General features: G+C 34.0%; 1 long non-coding RNA gene across 1 annotated transcript in view; it reads right to left on the reverse strand.

Annotated features, from left to right (window-relative positions):
* Positions 1-5,278, reverse strand: part of LOC119470409 — a 27,759-nt gene extending 22,481 nt beyond the window's left edge. Inside the window, exon 1 of the long non-coding RNA XR_005199304.1 lies at positions 5,074-5,278. This is a non-coding gene — a long non-coding RNA (uncharacterized LOC119470409). The remainder of the gene's footprint in view (positions 1-5,073) is intronic.
* Between the last annotated feature and the right edge of the window lie 3,200 nt (positions 5,279-8,478).

Here is an 8,478-nt window from a genome sequence, read left to right on the forward strand (position 1 = left end):
GAAAAGGAGAAAGGAGGAGGAGGAGGAAAGGGAAGGAAAAAAGGAAGAAGAAGGAGAAGAGAAAAAGAAGAAAAAGGCAGAGAAAGGGGAGGAGAAATATATTAGGACTGAAGAAAAAAATCAGATTTGTATTAATCTCAATTAAAATTATTTGTGAATTAAAAGATAAATCTAGAGTTTTTGTTGGCCAATGCCTCTATTAAATATTTCATCAACCAATAGCAAACTTCTATAAAATGTGAAACTTTACTAACATAATAATATAATAAAGTAGAGCTTCAGTATATTCAGTAACTAATTTTTTTAAAGAAAATCTTCGAAGTACCAAAGCAATCTACTATGTTTTGCTTGTTCTCCAGTTATCTTTCAGTGTTTTGCTGGAATTAATCAAATCATGAATAAAATTAGTAAAACCTCAAATACAAAAGATATGTAATAAACAAAGAGCTAAAGAGCTAGTCTATAAATACCGTAGTTTGTATGTTCATTGAAGGCAGTAAATATGACTCATCTTCTTATTAAATTGACCATAGACTATTGTGAAAAAAAATAATACTTGATGTGTTATTCATAAAATAAATACATTTATATATTTTGAAAGTGAATAAAGAGCAACTTTTTTGTTTTAGTCAGTATAGATTGAAAAGAAAATACAATTTGACTAGTGATATTTATAATCAAAACCTTAATATCTAGATATTGTCTTTTTGAACAAGTCTCTGGGAAGTGAATGCCTATACTGTAACAGAATAGGGTAAGTTTCTGCTTTGATACATTAACTTTTTTCCATTTAAATTTCAGTTCTGTTAAATAATGCAGGGAACAAAGATAAAGTTGAGATTTAATTTAGGAATAGAGGCGAGAGTAAAAAGCAAGGACAGAAAAACAACAGAGAAAACTTTAGAGAAACTTAAACATAAGAAGGCTAAATTACAACTGAATGATAAAAATCATTAACCTCCAATGCAACCTGACCCAGGTAAAATCTATTGTTTCAATTTGCAACTATAAATCTAGAACACACATGAAGCAATGGTTAATTAAAAGAAAAAAAAAAAAACACCCCGATAAATGAACAGTTTCTACCATACAACAAAATTACTTTCTAAATAGGTAACTGAGCTTTAGAGGAAAAACAGAGGTTTAATTCTAAATAAAGGACAATTAAATGAAAATTACGATGCAAGTCTAGTTACAAAATTCTGTCTTACTTTATGTGAGTTTCTCTTTATGTATATTTCAGTTGAGTAATACAATTGAGTTTTAAATAACATGATTTTTAAATTTTGTTTCTTAGAAGAAAAGGAAAAGGAGAAAAACGAGGAGGAACAAAAAGAAATAATGAAGAAATAGTTATTACTCAGTTATTTTTCTATTAGCTTTACCTGAAAAGAGAACTGCTTTGTTGTGACCAATTACAAGGTAACAATATTTGGCAGCAATTATCTTGTATGACAGTCCTAATATTCCTGGATAGACTAGCCAATCTTTATGCCATTTTAGTGCTCAGTTCTTAATAAAGATGTTCATAAATGTGTATGTATTTGCATGTCTTATACAGATGAGAAACAGAATACTTGATTAATTTATTAAGAGCATGTTCAGAAGGTTTGTACAATGAATAGATGTTTTATACAAAAGAAAATACAATGAAGGGCAGAAATATTACCAAATAAGCAATAATAAAATGGATAAAGCAATTAGATAATAAAATCCTAGTTCGAAATATAGTCTAAGTTCTGAAGTTGTTTCTTTCATTTTTTAATACATGTTAGTCTTTTATTGAAGACTATGTTCTTAATCATCTAAAATTATCATAGGATTTGATAGTTCTTATATATCATCATTCTTTATTATGTTCTTCATAGTATTCTCAAAAGTGTAAATAATTTAGGGACATCAAGAAATGTCCACCTCATGATGACTCCCAGTAGATCCACATATACTTATTCATCCCCCATCTACATTTTTATTACTTCTATATTGAGCACCTACTGTTATTCAGGCACTATTTATTAATTGTTCTAAGCACAAAATGGTGAACAAGATAAAGATCATCTTTGATTCTATGTATTTTCTATAGTCTCAGGTAACAGACAATGAACTTTCATATTAATGAACAAAATGGATTCAGATTCTTAAGTACTACGTGGGAATAACCCAGGTGCTGTGCTAGAAACAAGCTGCTGAAAGGAGTGGAAGGTTATTTTCAAACTGTTTCAACAAGAAGTTTAGGAAACTCCTCTTCGAGAAGTCACTTTCCAGCCTTGACCTTTAAAGGATGAGAAGAAACTGGAAGTGCAAAGAATCAAAAAAAAAAAAAAAAAAAAAAAAAAAAAAANAAAAAAAAAAAGAAAGAAAGAAAGAAAGAAAAGAATGAGATAAAAGATCCTGAAGGGATCTTTGATTCAATATGTGTTTTTAGAGTGCAGTGAATCAGGGGTGAAGGATTGAGGTGAGTTTGGAAGATGGAGGAGGTAGGGAGGTCAGCCCCTCCAAATTGTTGTAGAAAATTTGTATTTTAATATAAGTGAAAAGGAAACATTTTTGAAGAATTTCAAGCAATTTTTTGATGTAGTCCAATTTAGGTCTACAGAAAAGTACGTATTGTAATGAGAAAAATATTTGTGGAACAGTTAGCCAACATATTATTTGCCCTAATTAAACACTAGTTTTTAGAAACCTGAGATTGCACTATCAAGAACCTAGCCTAACGGACTCAAATTGTAGATATTTAACATTAACCAAAGTGTAGAAAAGGTACAAAAAAATAACAATTGAAGGGGAGTTTTGGGTAGACAGAGAGAAAAGGTAATGACAATTTTTTATGGTCCAGTGAGGTCCGGGAAGAAAGACACCAAGGTGAAGAAAAAAGCAAAGAGTGAAACAGGAAGCCTAGATTTCACTTGCTCTTCTGAAATCCCAGAGTCAGAGGTGTGGAGTTAATTGAAGGGAAAGGTTTCTGCCCACTTCAGTTTTGATCTTTGAAAAGATAGCTTCACTATGTGGTGTTTGTGGCAACGTAGATCAGCCATGGCACAGAAAATATAAAATGAAGATATGGCATTGTTAAGCAGAGAGAGAATGCTGAGAAAAGGTTCAGAGTTGCCCTTGTGTAAGGGGACAAGAATGGGACCCCAAAGTGCCCACATGTCTCCTGGAAGAGATGGAAGAGAGCTGAGCCCAGAGCTGGGGGGCATTCCTGGGACTACCCTGAGAAGAGACAAGGTGGTCACAGTGCCGAAGCCACAGAATAAATAGCCTAGTTGGGCAGCTAATGAGGGGTGGTTTGGAAAATTAAAAAAAGAGCACAACCAACCACTGAAGTATCCATTAGAACAAGTCCAAATTATATGTTGTAGCTCAGAACACAGCATAAAAATCTCAGGAATGAATCAGATATCCAGCTGGGTGCGGTGGCTCACACTTGCAATCCCAGCACTTTGGGAGGCCAAGGTGGGTGGATCACTGAGGTCAGGGGTTTAAGACCAGCCTGGCCAACGTGGTGAAACCTCGTCTCTACTGAAAATGCAAAACATCACCAGCTATAGTGGCGGATGCAAAAATCAGCTGGGTATAATGGCAGACGCCTATAATCCCAGCTACTCGGGAGACTGAGGCAGGGGAATCACTTTAACCCAGGAGGTGGAGGTTGCAGTGAGCCCACGTCGTGCCACTGCACTCCAGCCTGGGCAACAGAGTGAGACTTTGTCTCCATAAATAAATTAAAGTAAATTAAAATTAAAATTAAAATAAATACATAAATAAACAAACCAGACATCCTACAGCGAAGATCTGGAAGGAGCCAGGGGCCCAAAGACACTCCAGCAGTCCCCCATCTCTTCTCCACTTCTGCAAGGGCAAGTGGTCCCCTTGTGTCCCATACCCACATTCTCATTTGCCATTTTGGGACTTATAAGTGGCAATCTATTAAACAAATTCCCTTCTTGAAAGAAAAAAATAAACCAGAGTGTAAGATACTATTAATTAGCCAGTTAAAATCTCCACCATGAATTTCTTCTCTGTTTGTCAGGGTCAGGGCTTGCGGGGAAGATTAGATTTGTGCAAGACAACCAAGAACCTTCAATTACTTGTACATCAGAGTTGTTTTAAGTGTAAATTTGTAGCACTAGCACAGCACTTAGTCTTAATTTAATTCCATCTATTTCAGTTCATTGACTGTTCATATGCAATTAGTACACATTTAAAAATACATGTTTAAGATATGGGTACTGCTATTAATGAAGTGATCTGAAATGAAAAGTATTCTGAACCAGAGTAAGAAATCATATGTTCTGTGGCTGATGCTGTCACTGCTGCCAACTGGCCCTGTAACCTAAAGCAAGTCATTTAATTTCTCTGGGCATTAATTTTCTCCGGAAAATGAGGAGACTGGACTAAATCATTGCTAAGGTCAATTTTGATTTCTGATGTCTGTCATGTGAGTGCTAACATAAGGCCTGCTGAGATGATGGTGGTTAGATTTGCATTAATCAAGAAACAATGATAATAAGTGTAGAATCATTTAGTGAGTCCAGGGCATTTGCCTGGCACAAAGTAAATCATTTTATGTAGGTTATTTCTAATAATCTCAACAAACCCACAAGGAAATAGAAGTTCAGAGAGGCTGTAATTTGCTCCATGTTACACAGCTGGTAAGAGGTATAGTCAAGCTTCTAATTCATGTTTTCTCCAAAGTTTCTAAATTATTTACAATAGTACTTATTGTAGTTTTTACATTATCCATCTTTTTGCATTGTTTGATTTGAAGATACCAGCTTCCAGGCATTATTAAAATCCTATATGTCCTTCAAGCTCTTATGCTCTATGAAGCTATTTTTATAGCATTGAGGCAAAGCAAATTATGTCCTGAAACTCATGAAGAACTCACTTAGATCATCATTCAGCACTTTTTTTTTTTTAAAGCTAACACATTTTTCTAATCTCATCTAACTATCTCCTGTGTACTCCCAACAAAACTATAAATGCTCTAAAGGAATGCCAAGAAATGCTTTGGAGGGATATGGCATCAACAGGGCTGAAACTCGAGTAAAGAGAGAGTAAGGTGCCTACAGTTAAAACTTCAGGAGATCTCACTCTGCAAGGATCACACCACTGTGTAAGGATCACCTCAGCCCATTCCTGGCCCTGTACAGCCCATAGCAACTGGTGGAAAGCTACTTCCCTGGGATGATCTGAAGTTCAGCAACTTTAGTTCTCAGCTGTGATGTCTACTCGTTTGGCTGCCAGTGAGATCCTACATAGTGCCTGGAAAATCAACCTGGTGAAAATAAAACTGAAGTTCAGAAGGCAGAGTAGAGGCTAGCCAGAGTGGAAATGCCTTCCTTGGTAGTATATTTTTATAGTATAATGGGTTACCAAAGAGCTGAAACAAGAAATGAGAAGATATATTTTTATTCAGTCATTCCCTGGTGCTAAAACAAAACAAAACAAAAAACAGTGATACAATGTTGTAAATGGAAAAAATTTTTAAGCAATGCCTGTAGATTGACCTATGTGTGTTAATGTCATAACAAAATATCATAGATTGGGTGATTTAAAAAACAGAAATTTTTTTTCTCATAGTTCTGGAGGCTGGAAGTCCAAGTCAAGGTGTCATCAAACTTGATTTCTTTTGAGAACCTGCCCTTGGCTTTCAGATGGTGGCCCACCCTGTGTATTTACACGATCTTTTCTCTGTGCTCATGCATCTCTGGTATATCTTTGAGTGTCAAAATGACCTCTTCACAAAAGGACACTCGTCAGATTGGATTAAGGTCAAACTTAATTGCTTTATTTTAACTTAATCACCTTTTTAAAGGCCTTATCTTAAATACAGTCATATTCTGATGCAATGACATTAGGGCTTTAATATGAATGAGTGGGGGCCTTGGGAATTCAGCCCATAATACCGTGAATCTAGAGTACTGTAAGACATCACATAGACAAATAAAGTGGCTAGCAGAATACCATGCAAATTAATAAATATTATTTATTTATTCATGCTTCAAGATTCAATTCTGACAACATCTAGGTAAACAATATATTTTTGTTGAATCAATATGCTTGATTGAATAAATTAATTACTATCTTGAGTGGTCACCATCACACTATGTGAATAACACAAGAGTTAGAGACTTAGCTGAGATACAAGTTAATAAATTACTCACATCATTCTTATTTAAAAGTCAGTATTTTAACTAAACAATTGAACTTAAGCAATGTTACAAGTTAAGCAGGTAAATCTTATTTAACAAGATCTTTCTTTAGTACATATGTAGTATTGAATATTTTTCTTACTTTTTCTTCTTTACTAGCTTTAATCAGACCTGATTCATATACTTAAAAATGGAGGATTGGATATTTACTACCATTAAGTCCTATACTGATACTAAATCACCTTTGTACTAACCCTCTGGTTTCAGATTATCATAAAGTAAAACATATTGTATTTAGTTCAGCTGCTGAAAAGGTTTCTGCATTATGAGTACTTATTTTAAGTATTTATTGAAATCATTAGGATAATAATGGATAGTCTTCAATGTTTATTTATTCATTGTATTTTTAGCATTACACATCTTATCAGCCAAAATATCTGGGCCTTTCCCCTTTGCTCCTCTGCTCTAAGATCCCCTGATTCCCTTTTTTAAACATAACAATAAAAGGAAAAAAGAAAACTAATATTGAAGATTTTCTTTTTTTACACATTACAACTGTTTTGTCTATATTCTGTTTAATCAGATGGTATTTTCCCACATGGCTTTAAAAATAAAATAGCCCATTACTCATCAGTTACTATGAACAAAGAGCATTGACTTGTTTTGACATGACATTCAAATTGAATAGTTTACCCTTAGCTACAGACTAGCAACAGGTGAGGTCACAGTGTAAACAAAGGTTCTCCAATATATACTTTTGGAAAAATATGTATTCTTATTTATTAAACTTATCTTTACATTTTCTTTTTACTTGAAATATTTGAGTCACATTATAAATGATGAGATTAAATAAGTATATTCATATATCAAATAGAATTTCTTACCGAGTTTTTATAAGATTAATTTATAGTAGTACCTAGCAAATAGAGCTTGTGCCAAGTTTTAAAGACCACAGAAAACGTATACTTGGTTAGGGATAATCTAATCACTGATTTTACAGATAAAAATTTAAAGGCCAGAAATTGTAAACAGAGGAATTATCTTGAAGTAGCTTTCATTTTTAGGTTCAGAAATTATTTGAGGAATGTGTTCTGGACAGGACACATTTGAGAAACAAGTAGGTGTGATTGCAGGTAATGGTGCATAAACCAAAAGCATTAATAATTCATTCAATAGAGGTGAGAACTGAGGGACTAGTAGCAGGTTTTGAAGCAAATATGAGTTTGAAGCTTGTGTATTAGAAGATGGGGAGTCAGTTGAGAAATGGTATAGAGAAAAGTTCAATGTGACAATTACATAGTTTGTGACAATGCTGGTTGACAAAATGGACTAATGTTGGAAGAGTGGAGCTGAACACACCTTGTAAGAAAAGGACAATCTTTGATCCATTTGTAAACTAACTTGATTTTAGAGAAAGACTACAGTAATGCAAATGAAGAGAAGAAAGTAAGCCCACACAACGTGGTAATGAAAAACGCAACAGGATAGTGTCATATATTCATATGCATGTTATAAATTCTAATAAGTTTCTTGACACGAAAATTAATCATGTTGAATTTTGCTAAAGAAAAATAAATTATTATAAAGAATGTAGGAAAAAGGCCATCAAAGAGGACAAAGATGGTTATAGATTGAAAACATCCCAAATTTGGTAATATTATTTGTGTGGCATAAACGAACTAAGACAAATCCCCTTTCATAATAATTCCTTGGGAATTATTTCACAGAAGTGGTTTAAAGTTAATAAAAGGTAGTGGTCTTTTGAAAAAAAAAAGGAAAAAAATGCATTTAATTGGACTATGTAAAAAGACTTTCACCTTTTGCACTTTCAGTAGATAGCCAGTCTCACAGAAGGTCTTACGTTTTATACCTGAGAGCTGATCTACATGACAGCACATATTTGCAGTAATGAAGGCTAGGGGGAAAGAATCTCTTGGCTTTCATGTATCCGTTGTACCAAAGTCATTTGCCAACATAGAAAATCCTTTTTTTCCTTCCCAGTGATGTTTACTGTAAGGAAGAGGATTATAATTTTACAGTATGCATGTGTACGTTGTTTGGATGCTAAGCATTCCACCTCAGAGAACCTTGAGATGGAGGGAAAGCTCAGAATCCAGTCATTGAAGTAGGAAAACAACTCTGATGTAGTTCTCCTCTTTTTTGTTTTCCTCAACTGATCAGATCCTTACAGTGTTTTCAACTCCAGAAGTGTGAACAGCAAAGCAAAGCTAAAACACCAGCAGGGCTAAGGATATGCCTAGTCTTACTCTGTTCTTGTGCATATAGTCATTGATTGTATAACACTTTCTTAAAAAGGAAT

This window comes from Cebus imitator, unplaced genomic scaffold (genome assembly GCF_001604975.1).
Source record: "Cebus imitator isolate Cc_AM_T3 unplaced genomic scaffold, Cebus_imitator-1.0 Scaffold30, whole genome shotgun sequence".
Taxonomy (NCBI): Eukaryota; Metazoa; Chordata; class Mammalia; order Primates; family Cebidae; genus Cebus; species Cebus imitator.